Source organism: Staurois parvus, unplaced genomic scaffold (genome assembly GCF_062004578.1).
Source record: "Staurois parvus isolate SC_StPar_1 unplaced genomic scaffold, SC_StPar_1.0 ptg000019l, whole genome shotgun sequence".
Taxonomy (NCBI): domain Eukaryota; kingdom Metazoa; phylum Chordata; class Amphibia; order Anura; family Ranidae; genus Staurois; species Staurois parvus.
In genome coordinates this window covers 2,230,164-2,244,698 of record NW_028317815.1, presented here as the reverse complement: position 1 = coordinate 2,244,698, position 14,535 = coordinate 2,230,164, and the positions used below count along the sequence as shown (strand labels likewise).

The window sequence follows — 14,535 nt, the reverse complement described above, 5'->3', positions numbered from 1 at the left end:
TTGGTGTCAGGAAAACATGTCAGTAGAGAGGAGTACACACTACACGGTGTGCACAATTATTAGGCAAGTGAGTGTTTTGACTAAATCCTCATTTTTATACATTTTGTCCAGCTCCAAGCTGTATAAACTTGAATGCTTATTGGATTTAAGCATCAGGTGATGTGTATTTGTGTAATGAGGGAGTGTGTGGCCTAAGGAGATCAACACCCTATATCAAGGTGTGTATAATTATTAGGCAGCCTTGGGCAAAATGGGCCAATAAAGAGATTTAACTGAATTTAAAATTGTAAAGGCTTTCAGAGGGATGCAGCACTCTTGAAATTTCTAAGATATTGGGGCATGATCACAGAACCATCAAATGTTTTCTTGCAAATAGTCAACAGGGTTGCAAGAAATGTGTTGAGAAAAAAGATGCAAATTAACTGCCAAAGATTTGGGAAGAATCAAGCGTGAAGCTACCAGGAACCTATTATTTTACAGTGCTTTCATATTCCAGAATTGCAGCCTACCTGCAGTGCCCAGAAGTTCAAGGTGTTCAGTGCTCAGAGACATGGCCAAGGTAAGGAAGGCTGAAACCCGACCACCACTAAACAAGACACATAAGTTAAAACTGGGCCAAGAAATATCTGTAGACAGATTTTTCTAAGGTTTTATGGACTGATGAGATGAGTGTCTCTTGACGGACCACATGGATGGGCCTGTAGCTGGATCAGTAATGGGCACTCTGACTGAAACACCAAGGTGGAGACAGGTACTGGTTTGGGCTGGTATTAAAAATGAGCTAGTTGGACCTTTTTTCGGGTTGAAGATGGACTCAAAATGAACTCTCAAACCTACTGCCAGTGTTTTAGAAGACACTTTCTTCAAGCAGTGGTACAGGAAAAAGCCTGCATCTTTCGAAAAGACCATGATATGTATGCAAGACAATGCTCCTTCACATGCATCGAAGTACTCCACTGCGTGGCTAGCCAGTAAAGGTCTTAAAGATGAAAACATGATGACGTGGCCCCCTTCCTCATCGTACCTAAAACCAATCTTGTGGGCCCTTAAACAAGAGATTTATGGTGAATGAAAACAGTACGCCTCTCTGAACAGTGTCTGGGGGGGGCTGCGGTTGCTGCTGCACAAAAAGTTGATCTTCACCAGATCAAGAAACTGACAGACTCCATAAATAGAAAGGCTTAGGACTGTCATTAAAAAGATGGGTGGCTATACTGGTCACTGATTATATATATATATATTTTTTTTCTTTTTTAAGAAATGTTTGATTTGTAAATTTTGAGTTGTTTATTATTCTCACTTGGATAGATGAAAATAAACATGTGAGGTGAGAATTTTTGTTTTTCATTTAGTTGCATAATAATTCTGCACACTAAGGCTTAGTTCACACTACAGCGACTTGGGATCCGACTTGTGAGACCCCAAGTCGCATGACATGAGAAATTCCATGGTAGTTTAATTGGTCTTAATTTTCACTACTGAAGTCACTCTGACTTTAGAAAAGGTTCCTGTACTACTTCAAGGCGATTTTATATCTGACTTGTGCCCATAAACGTTAATGGATGTCGCCTCCAAGTTGGATCCTCATCTATATTGATGTGATTTGGATCCAATATTACAGGAAGATTACCCAGGCACTCCCTGAAAGTTGCACTCAAGTACTCAAGTTGCCTGGCAAAGTCGCACGACTTTCAGGTCATAGTAGTGTGAACCGAGACTAATAGTTGCCCAATAATTGTGCACACAGATATTCTAAGAGCCAAAACCTCACTTTTTTACTTAAATATTTAGGTTTTGAGGTTTATTAACATATTTGGATTGACCGAGAGCACTGTAGTTGTTCAATAGTAAAAATTCTCAAAAATGCATCTTGCCTAATTGTGCGCACAACATATAGAGGGATATGCTTTGCTCATTTTTCTGATGTTTACAACAACTTTAACTATAAATTGATCACTCTGAACACTCTACTGAATGCCATATGAAAGAGTTGATTTGGAAAACAAGGTTCCTCTATTCTGATCTCGTTTAAATAGAACATTACTGTGGAAGTGTGGATAATCTTACAGAATGCACAAATTTGTGCCAGAGTTTCTTTTTGAAGTTAGAAATGATGGATACAATTGACCAGAAAGTATACAGTTTATACTTGTTTGTGTAGGATATGAACCTGTGAAGTAGCTTATTAAGTGCTAATCATATTTAGTGATATTTATTAGAGCGCAGGAAAGTAAAATGCAGGTTTTAGGATTGTATTAGCATTTCCACTCTATTAGCAGTTGATATGTTTGATATGACAATAAATATATATTCGTGCAAACCATGCAATATCGCATAAAAAAAAAAAAAAGTCCTTCCAATGTGTATCGGTGAAAAAGTAATGTGCTATTGCTAATCACAACAAAGTATATTGAAAGAAAGGGGGTGCTTTTGCGCTTAGGACTGCTGCTATATTAGGTACCATATATGATCATTTTCATACATTTCATTTTTTTCCTAATTGTGAACTCATTCTCATAAATATTTCAAATGGACCACTCCTAAGGTCACAAATCAACTAAATCCAATGTGCAAATTAAAGTGATAACCAAGAACAAAATTCAAATACAATATTAGTATTTAGTCCCGACATGTGAATTTTTTGTGCAGTGGTGCTGTGTCTTTACGGTGACCCTCCATACTGAAATGACAATTGCTTCACTCTGTTCACACTGGTGCCCCACATAGATGTAAACCCACTGTCCTTTCATGACCACCTATATCTAGGTAAGTCACACTGGCTTTTGGGACTATCCCAGTATGAAAATATGGTCCTGATGGCCGATATGCCTTCATCCTCTTAACCGTGGTTACTGGTAGTAACTGATAACCTTCCACTAGGACTGCATCAATATTAGAAAACACCTCTCCTTCATAGGCAGTATTTTTAATTTTTTCAGCATAAATTAAAACAAAGCCAGACATCCCATAATGTAAAACCGTATAGAACTTTAATATGGGGTCAAACAGTAAAAAATGCCACTCACAAAAAAAGTGGCACTGGGTGTATTCAGCTTTAATTATGAATGGGAATTAAGATGGCCACTGCTTTCCAGCGTGCGTTCCAAATACCAGAAGTGGCGTCAGTGGAAATTGCGCCATAAGCTCTCGATGCGTTTCAACCAATAGCTCGTCTTCAGGAAGTACCCTTCCTGAAAATATGAAATGCTGTCCTTGGAGGAGAGGAGTTTTCTAATATTGATACAGCCCTAGTGGAAGGTTATTTACTACCAGCAACCACGGTTAAGAGGTTGAAGGAATATCGGCCATCTGGACCATATTGCATACTGGGATAGTCCCAAAAGCGAGTGTGACTTGCCTAGAGATAGGTGGTCATGAAATCACAGTGAGTTTACATCTATGTGGGGCACCAGTGTGAACACAGTGAAGCACTTGTCATTTCAGTATGGAGGTTCACCGTTAAAGACAGAGCACCAAAATTCACATGTCGGGACTGAATACTAATATTGTATTTGAATTTTGTTCATTGTTATCACTTTACTTTGCACATTTGATTTAGTTGATTTGTAACCTTAGTGCGGTCCATTTGAAATAATCACAACAGTGTCCGGTTCCACACAGTGCTCTGGGGTCCAAAGAGTGATCCACCACCACTATGCACTCACCAGAAGGCTACTTGTTGGGTAGCAATTGTAACAGAAGATCTAGGCAATCATTCTCCAATGTCCACTAGTTGTTGCCTCCTCAGCGAATACTTCGAGAGACGATGAGAAGTGCTCTTTATCACAGCTACTGCGGGACTCTTGGGGGGGGGGGAGGGAGTGGTTCACAGTGTCTGCAATACACTGTGCAGAATCTACAAACCCCATTCTAGTCTGTACAGTAGACCCCCCCCCCCAAGGAAACACTAGCATAGAGAGAAGTTAAAAACTCCCAACCACTACTACCCTTCAGTTTATGTTTCTGTTACTCCTGCAGGCACAAGCACAACAACTCTTGTTCTGTTCTAAGTGTAGTATGTTCACAAACCTCTAATGCAGGGCTCCTGTCAGTGCTGGACAGCAGCTGCAGGGGGAGCTCTGGGTATAGTGGCGAGATGGCCGCCGCTCTTCCGGGAACGCTTTGGAACGCATGCCGTCCGCGTGGAGCGCAAGGTTCAGAAGTGATGCCACCGCACCATTGACGTCACTTCCAGTCTTCACGTGGGCGGCATGCGTTCCAAAGCTTTCCCGGAGGAGCGGTAGCCTTCTTGCCACTATACCCAGTGCTCCCCCTGCAGCTGCTGACCGGATTTCAGAATACAGTGACAGGAGCCCTGCATTAGACTTTTTATGATGAGCCTGAAATTTATACATATCTTTTGCAAGTGTTTTTAACTGTTATTTATATTAAAGTTCTGAACATGCTGCGCTTGGAAGCGCCTTCTTGCCTCTTCCTCTTGCTCCTTCAGAGTCTGCTTCAACTCACAGAAGTGCTGCTCCAGTGCCCTCTGCAGTCCTTTCTGCATACCAGCTGTCATCTCCAAGAATATAAAGGTCCTTGAAGCAGATGCACCCTATAAATCCTTTTCACAGTAACTCCTGTTTGCTACGTTTTTGTTGATGCTTCTACTTCAATAAAGACCGAGTTTGTCTCAATGTAAAAAACCGCAAACAAAGATTCATATAGGGAATTTCTAAATAAACAGAATGTGGTACATATACTCATTCAAACTGTTGTACAAGTTGGGCCTCATGTACACATGAACTCCCCTAGACGTTTAGCTCTTGGCAGCAGAAATATGCTAAACGCAGCAAACGTGTAAACACAGTACCGCGTTTATCCACGTTTAGCACTTGGATGTTTATTCATTTGATTGGCCAGAGTATTTTCCATTGACATGAATAAACACCCAAGCACTGCACACAGCTAGTGTTTAGATGCATTTTCTCTTTCGTTCATTGACACACGGGTTTATTTACTAAAGCTGGAGAGTCCAAAATCAGACTCCCTTCTGCATAGAAACCAATCAGCTTCCAGGTTTCATTGCCAAAGCTTCATTGAACAAGCTGAGGTTAGAAGCTGATTGGTTTCTATGCAGAAGGGAGTCTGATTTTGGACTTTCCAGCTTTAGTGAATAAACCCCACAGCGTCTTCCATTCTCGACCATAGGGTTTACAGTGCCACCTACAGGAGTATGATACTAGGCAGAAAAAGAAACTGGACACCACATATGGGCAGTCCTGGCTGATATAAACCCCCTTTCTGCATAGGCAATCCAGTTGACCTGGTTTTGGCCTTAGTTTTTCCACTGCTCACTGTCTGGCACTGCTTTGGGACGTCCCTATGGTTGAGAATTGAAGACTCTATGTCCGTCAATGAATGAAAGCGAAAATGTTTTTTATTTTTTTCTTCTTTGTAACTCGCCGTAAAATCCCTTTCTTTAAGTTCATTGGCAGACACAGCACCCACCTCTCTATGGATTTTTTACATTTGGGAAAAAAAATTTTCTCTTTTATTTTAGTCTTTTGACATTGCTTGTTACTAACTTGATTGCCAATGCGTGTACACAAGCTTTTATGGAGCAGAGTTCAGGTCTTAAGAAATGCCACAAGCTCCTAAACTCAAGTTTAAAAGCAGTAGTGTACATGAGGCCTTTAAAATTGTACATTGGCACATGAGAACCCAAAGGTAATGGTCACAGCATAACAAGAGTTTATGTAAACTGCAGCCCTGCACCCAAGTAGCAGCATGTTGGCAGAGTCTGGCAAACATTCAATCAGCTTTTCCATGGGGATGAAATGTGGGGAGAGGGTTTCATTATATTTGTATAGGATAAAGCCGCTAGGAGCCCAAGCAACCCATGGGCTGACTGCTGCTCGCTCTCGTATTCATATCACCCACTGCAGAAACATTTTCATGTACATGTAGCAAAATGTTCATGCCTCAGGTCCCATATTTTATTGTATTTGGTGGGGCATTGCCTGTGAACATAAACAAGCTTCTTATACAGAGGAGTAAGATTAACTACACTGACCTATGATTGAAATGTGGGTGGAGTGCCTGCATCGAGGAGTGGGCAGTCTGTTTTCTGGCAACAAATAGTACTTCAGGTAGAAATATATATTTATCAGCTTCTGGGTCAGGAAATAGCTCTGGCTTACCCTCTTCACCACAAGCTCCCAGCCATGTGGGAATTGGTGGATTCCCTCATCTGGGCGCATGGTCTGACGCATTCTGGTGTGTTTCAGGTACCTGGATTGTGCTGCAATGTCAGAGTGAGTCACTTCATTGGGGAATTTTGAGATTTAAGAGTCTTTATTCTTTACCAGAAGTGGCAATGAATGCACCTTACATGGGTGGTGGGCGTGGCATGTTTTAAGTCGCCTTGTACTCTTACACCTGGTGGTCTGTTGGAGTGGGGTTACAGAGGGCTGGTGAGTTACCCTATACTCCTTTTAGTATTTATTTCAGGTACTTTTATAGCGCCATCAGTCTACGCAGCGCTTTACACATATATTTTACATTCACATCAGTCCCTGACCCTCAAGGAGCGTACAATCTAAGGTCCCTAACTTACATTCATACATACACATCCTAGGGCCAATTTAGACAGGAGCCAATTAACCTTCCAGCATGTCTTTGGAGTGTGGGAGGAAACCAGAGTACCCGGAGGAAACCCACGCAGGCACAGGGAGAACATGCAAACTCCAGGCAGGTGGTGCCGTGGTTGGGATTTGAACCAATGACCCTAGTAGTGCCAGGCAGAAGTGCTAACCACTTTAATACACCTGGTGGTCTGTTTGAGTACGGTTACAGAGGGCTGGTGGCTGTGTCCCCTTTCTGTCTTGCAAGCCAGATCTCAGGACAGCATGTGACAATTGCAGCACAAGGCTTGGGATGGGAGAAGCTTTAGTCTAAATTGGTCATCCTGAACATCAAAAACAGGAAAGGGCTTCCCATTTTTTTCCTCTTGGGGGTGGTAGAGGAATCTTTAGCAATCACATTCACTAATTCAAGATGTTTTACGTGCTGCAAACGCCCCCAAAAAAAGGTCATCCTAGTACACAGGACGTGTGGAGCACATCCAGTCCTTCTGCCCTGGTGTCGGAGCTCCCCCTCCCACCCCCAAGCAATTCTCTGTACACAAAATAGCAGCCTGACTTGGTGTTTATCAGAATTACTGTGAAATGGAAAGTTTAAGGGGCCAATTCACACTATGAATCGCACAGAAACTGTGTTAATCCTGCGTGATTCACAGGTGATCTGGGTGCAGTGTGATTTCAGCTCATTCATTTGGACTGAAATTATGCTAGACCACACCAAAAGCTGTGCATGCACTACTTTACAAAATGCACAGCAACCAGATCGCCCGGTACTTCTGTACCATGTGATTTGGTGCAGACACACTGCATTTGCAACCTGTGTTTGGGATGTTGCGATGTCAGCACTGACACCAACCGCCGATTGCAAGATCAATGAGTTCTGAACGCAGTTTGAGTAATGCAGGTTTGCCACACCGCACTCTGGTGTGAACTGGCCCTGTAAAGTAACATAGTTACTTTTTTGTATCTATTTTGTTCATTCATTTGCATTTCAAAAGGAAGAACTTCTATTTCAGATGTCAGGTTCTTGGGGTTTTTTTTTTTTGTTAAATCTTCCTGTTTTACCCCCTTATTAAGACTTGTCATTGCTTTTGGCGCTGCTCAAAGTAGAGGCAAAAACATATTCCTGTGTTCCAGAGCATGGGGTGCAGGCTTATCCTGATAACCAATCCAGAGGGCTAAATGCAAAGCGTAAAGGATCATCGCTATTCCCAACAGGTCCAGGTAATTCTACAATAAGGAGTAGCCTCAGCCTACATGTCTCTACCTAACCACACAACCTGAAGCATTTTGCCCCGCCTACCTGGGGCTTAGTCCTAGCCCTTATTAAGACTTTGTTTACTCTAATCTGTCCCAATTAATGTCTTATTCTGCTTTTCCATTCAATTATTTTCTTGCTGTTTTTTAAATATAAAAAGTTTTACGTTTTGTTCATTTAACCACTTGCCCTCCAGAGGATTTACCTCCCTTCCTGACCATTTTTTGCGGTTTATGGCACTGCGTTACTTTAACTGACAATTGCGTGGTCATGAAACACTGCACCCAAATTTAAATTGTCGTTTTTTTTTTTTTTTTTTCCCCCCCACAAATAGAGCTTTCTTTTGGTGGTATTTGATTGTCTGTGTTTTTTTTTTTTTTGTTTTTTTTTTATTTTTTTGCGGTATTAGAAAAAAAAAAAAGACCAACAATTTTGAGGGGAAAAAAACTATATTTTTTACTTTTTGCTATTAAACATGTCCAGTAAAATACATTTTAATCACATTTTGTCATAAATTTAGGCCAAAATGTATTCTGCTACATGTCTTTGCTAAAAAAAAAAAAAAAAAAATAAAAAATAAAAAAAATGTAATTGGTTTGCGTGAAAGTTATAACGTTTACAAATGGTGATGTGCGTGTATATATACTGGGATTTTTTTTTCTCTAACTAGTAGTGGAGGCGATCAGCGACTTATAGCAGGACTTCGGCAGGCATTCTGACACTGGGGGGAACCTACTTGGTGTCACTGACCTTCCCAGTGACACCAATACAGTGATCAGTGCTAATTGCACTGGGCAGGAAGGGGTTAACATGTGGGGCGATCAAAGGGTTAACTGTGTGCGGTTTTACGAACTGCTGTGTATGCTTCACTGTAAGCACACTGCTATGCAAAGCCATGCATAGCAGTGTGCAGGAGCTGACTGGGGAGAGAACTGTTTTGTTTACTTACAGTGCTCTCCCTCCTCGATCACTGGGTGCTGGCGAGTAATAACCAGCCGGGACCCGGTGATTGCCAGCCGAGGCCGCGAATAGCGGCACGGGTAAGGCATGTGCCCCTTACCTGGAAATGCGAAATCACGTGTAATATATACATGATTTTGCGCACCTGTGCTTCCCTATAGCTGTATTACTGCTATAGGGCAGATGGGAAGCGGTTAATAATTATATGCATTTTAACACATTTCACATTTAAATAAAAAAACAAAACAAAATGTGAAACATTTTATTGATTCGTAAATAACTTTGCAATGCTTTGTACTAGAATCCTAATTTTAGTGTCATTTTAAAAGTAACAAATTACAGGATAAAATGTGTATTTTTATCAGTAGTTACTTTTGTTAAACTGACACTGGTCAAAAATGAAAAGATTTGTTTTGTTGTCTAAGGGGTGTGAAAAAAAATTAATTAATCATTGTTGCAAGACAGTAACACGAAAAAGCCTGGTTTGTCTGGCTTGTGAAGCAGCAGATCAAACCGACCTGCCACGACCCATGCTATCACAAGGGATGTTTTTCATCCCTTGTGATAGCAATAAAAGTGATTGATTGAAAAAAAAAAAAATTAAAAGTACAGAGTAAAAAACAAAAGAAAAAAGTAAACCTTTTTAAAGCGCCTCTGCTTTTCAGTCAAAGGCGAATGCACACATCGGTCTCGCACACAGTAAACGGCGATCGCACCACGCTTGTCTCATTGCAAACATCAGAGTGGGAACAATAATTTTAGGGCCAGACCTCCTGTGTAATTCAGCACTAGTAACCTATAAAGGCTTTTAAAGCATCGCCTATGGTTAATTTAAAGTACAGTAGATGTTCCCTGTTCTACAAGTGTGCGTAATTTTAAAGCGTGACAGGTTTGGTTTCTGTTTACTCACAGTAACATCTTTTAGATTTTACAAAAAATTGGGTATTATATTTTTTTTTTTTGTGTTCATTAAAGTGTATTTTTTTCCAAAAAAATTGTACTTGGAAAAACTGCTACACAACTACCGTGTGACATAAAAAATTGCAGCACATACCATTTTATTCTCTTTGGGGGTTCTAAGGAATTTTTAGATGTATGACAAATTTTTCATGTGACAGAATTGGCTTGGGAAGCTAGTAGTTAACCACTTCCCGTCTGCCCCATGTACATGAACGGCCGGACGGGAGCAGTGCAGGAGCAGGTTACTGTTCATAAACGGTGCCTGTATTTTCAAGCTGTGCGCGCTCCCTGGGAGCACGTGGCACCACGATCTGCTGCCCAGAGGACACAGCGGAACACCAATCGCTGTATGGGATCTCCTCTGTGAGGTCCTGATCATGTGATCATGTAAATTTTCTGACCTGCTGGATAAAAGACTGGCCAGGGTAGCTTCGCAGATTATTGCAGATATTAAGGCAGATCTGCAGGGCCTAGGCTCTCATCTTGATACCATTTGAAAACAAGCATGATTTGATGGTGGCTACGACAAATCAGAATACAGCACGCATCTAGGATCAGTTGGAGACTAGGAGAATTAGGGGGCTCCCTGAAACTGTAAAGTACATTCCTGCTGTGGTTCATGACTTCCTGAAAGAACTTCTCAACAGCATTGATCACAAACTGGAGGAAGATAGAGCACACCATGCTTTACAACTTCCTCGTGCTGATGGGTTACCGGGAGATATTCTAATGAAGCCCTATTTTTACACTTAGTAAAAGGGATATAAACGAGCGCACCTATAAGGAGTAAATAGCAGCTGAACATAAGGTAACCAAACACCCTAAAGGACCAATATATCATAAAAATGCAGCGCTATGAGTAAATGAGGAGCTGATACATATATCAATACAATATGTAAAGGAATTAGTCCATGCAGCAGTTTATAATATAAAGTGACTTCAAGTGCTCTCCTTTAATTCGTATTTTCCTGATATTCAGGCGTTGTGCGAAATGGTGCAGAAGAAATGCACACTCACCAGAACGTACAGATAAATGAGCGTTTGTTAAACATATATTCCCCTCTGGATCGTTAGGAAAAGGTCTGTGATGCGATAACCTCCCTCCAGGGCTCCTGGGTGCTCCTGTCTGTTCCCTCAATAGGTGGCTTGCGGACTTCTCCTTACAGCACGCTCCTTGCCCAGTAAATGGATGAGTGGCTGAAAATTGATGCTCCCCAGGGGAGTCAAGACAAGGACATACCCATAGTGTAGTAGGTGATAGAAAAATGTATAGGCATATCAAGCTACTCGATGGTGTACAGCAGTGTGTATAAATGAATTGAGGACTAACCGTCCAGATTAAAAGATGGCCGCCGGAGCTCCACGATGCTCCGACGGCGTGACGTCACGGCGTTCTTGGCTCCTCCTACGCGTTTCGTGCACACGCACGTCGTCTGGGGGGAATTGCCAATGAACGCCGAGCCGTGCGTCGTCCTTATATATGCTAGGCGCATGCGCATTGCAACAGCGCCATATTTTGGAGGTCTAAGCCACAGACGGCTGGGTACTAGAACGGGCGCCATTTTTCGTTAGTTTTATTCTCTACATTCACTGTCATAACAACAGTGCGTGTAATCGGCCAGATGTCATTGTTGAGTGTGCAAATATGGCTCCATGACAACCTATGCTGAGTATTTGGAAAACGGGGACCAATTAATATATACTCTAGTTAGCCTAGTAAATATGGGAAACGAATTAAACAGGGCATAATGTCTTATATGTGGCATTAGCATATAAAACGCGACTTAGGATATACATACAGTACAAAAAATATGCAAAATACAAAGTGTTAATAAAACATGTATAGTGTATCCCATGTTATACAATTAAAACATATAAAAAACATGTGAGAGCATTTTTACTAAAAAGTTAAAAACGGTGCCTATGAGTGTACACATTATACCGATCCACATTTGGTATTGGTCTATCACAATATCTGGCATAGAAGTCCTGTTGATACCAAGTTAAATATACATAGATAGAGTAGAATAACATCATCCTGATCCACTCTATCCAAGTAGCGATCAAAGTATAGATAGTCCATAGACTTTTAACTGTTGTTAATGAAGCAATTTAAGTCTATATCTATATTATGACCTTTTGGGTATAGGGTCTGGAGCTCATATATCCAGCGTGTTTCAAGTTGTGAAACCCCCCGAAGTCTATTTATCCCCCTCCAGTGGGGTTGTATGACGTCTATTCCAACAAACCGTAAAGATGAAGGATCATTATTATGTTTCCTTTTGAAATGATAAGATAGTGAGTGGTCTTTATACCCCTTTTTAATATTGCTAACATGCTCTCTCAGTCTATCGCGTAAACGTCTGGTAGTGCGTCCCACATACTGGAGTTTACAAGAGCATTCAAGAAGATAAACCACATTTTTGCTGTAACACGTAATACATTTATCTATCTTATATGTTCTTCCTGTAGTGCATGAGGAGAAATCATATATTTTCTGTTTCCTTACATTATTAGTTTTGCAGATAACACACTTATTGCATGGAAAGAAACCTTTAATGTTTGGTGCAATAGAGATATTGTTTGGAGGGTTGATAACATTTGGTGCTAGTCGATGTCTCAACGCCATAGCTTTTTTATAGATCACTTCTGGTCTTTCTGGAAGGATTTTGGATAAGATAGGGTCCGCCAACAAAACATTCCAATTTTTATTAATGATATGTTTAATGGCCCCATGTTGTATAGAGTATGTGGTTAGGAAAGGGCAAGATAATGACTTATTAGTCATCCTTTTATCTTCTAATAAAGCAGATCTATTAATATTGGCCACTTGCTGAATAGTTTCATCAATTCTATGTTGGGGGTATCCCTTTTCCACAAACTTAGTTTTTAAAACCTCGGCCTGTGCATAATAAGTATCAAGTTCTGTACAGTTCCTTCTGATTCTCGTAAACTGACCTTTCGGAATGTTTGCTAGCCACGCTGGGTGGTGGCAACTCTCCAGCGGGATGAAACTATTCCTGTCAGTTTTCTTGAAAAAAGACTTAGTAATAATCCTCCCATTATCATTTAATAGGGTCAGGTCCAGGAAATGTATATCTGTAGTACTAAATGTGTAACTAAATTCAATATTAAGTGTATTATCATTAAGTGTTTTCAAAAAGTTATGTAGGGAATCCTCCTCCCCATTCCATAATAAAAAAAACACGTCATCGATAAATCTTCTATAAAATACTAATTCCGGCCACTCTCTAGCATAGATTAAAAACTCCTCCCAATAAGCCATAAAAAGATTTGCTAGGCTGGGGGCAAACTTAGCCCCCATCGCTACACCTTTGGTTTGCACAAAGTAGTTGCGATCAAACCAAAAGTAGTTATTTTGCATTGCAAACTGCAGTAGTGTTAAAATGAAGTTGATATGTAGGGGAGATAAAGTGCTATATGTATCCAAAAAGTATTTGGCGGCTTCTGACCCATCTTCATGTGCAATATTACTGTACAGGGATGTGACATCCGCTGTAACTAGGAAGGTCCGAGATGATATTCTAACGTCTTTGATGTCATTCAAAATATGCTTCGTATCCTTTAGGAAAGCCGGAGTCTGTGTAACCAGTGGCTGCAGGAAATAATCTATATATTCCCCTACTTTGGAAAACAGTGACCCTATTCCACTGATAATAGGCCGTCCTGGTGGTTTAGTCGGGTTCTTATGTACCAAACAATATCTCTATTGCACCAAACATTAAAGGTTTCTTTCCATGCAATAAGTGTGTTATCTGCAAAACTAATAATGTAAGGAAACAGAAAATATATGATTTCTCCTCATGCACTACAGGAAGAACATATAAGATAGATAAATGTATTACGTGTTACAGCAAAAATGTGGTTTATCTTCTTGAATGCTCTTGTAAACTCCAGTATGTGGGACGCACTACCAGACGTTTACGCGATAGACTGAGAGAGCATGTTAGCAATATTAAAAAGGGGTATAAAGACCACTCACTATCTTATCATTTCAAAAGGAAACATAATAATGATCCTTCATCTTTACGGTTTGTTGGAATAGACGTCATACAACCCCACTGGAGGGGGATAAATAGACTTCGGGGGGTTTCACAACTTGAAACACGCTGGATATATGAGCTCCAGACCCTATACCCAAAAGGTCATAATATAGATATAGACTTAAATTGCTTCATTAACAACAGTTAAAAGTCTATGGACTATCTATACTTTGATCGCTACTTGGATAGAGTGGATCAGGATGATGTTATTCTACTCTATCTATGTATATTTAACTTGGTATCAACAGGACTTCTATGCCAGATATTGTGATAGACCAATACCAAATGTGGATCGGTATAATGTGTACACTCATAGGCACCGTTTTTAACTTTTTAGTAAAAATGCTCTCACATGTTTTTTATATGTTTTAATTGTATAACATGGGATACACTATACATGTTTTATTAACACTTTGTATTTTGCATATTTTTTGTACTGTATGTATATCCTAAGTCGCGTTTTATATGCTAGTGCCACATATAAGACATTATGCCCTGTTTAATTCGTTTTCCATATTTACTAGGCTAACTAGAGTATATATTAATTGGTCCCCGTTTTCCAAATACTCAGCATAGGTTGTCATGGAGCCATATTTGCACACTCAACAATGACATCTGGCCGATTACACGCACTGTTGTTATGACAGTGAATGTAGAGAATAAAACTAACGAAATATGGCGCCCGTTCTAGTACCCAGCCGTCTGTGGC

At 40.5% G+C, this 14,535-nt stretch overlaps 1 protein-coding gene across 2 annotated transcripts in view; it reads left to right on the top strand.

Annotated features, from left to right (window-relative positions):
• The window catches only part of ZNF800 (zinc finger protein 800), a 146,126-nt gene that overhangs the window by 47,158 nt on the left and 84,433 nt on the right, over positions 1-14,535 (top strand). The window lies entirely within an intron of this gene.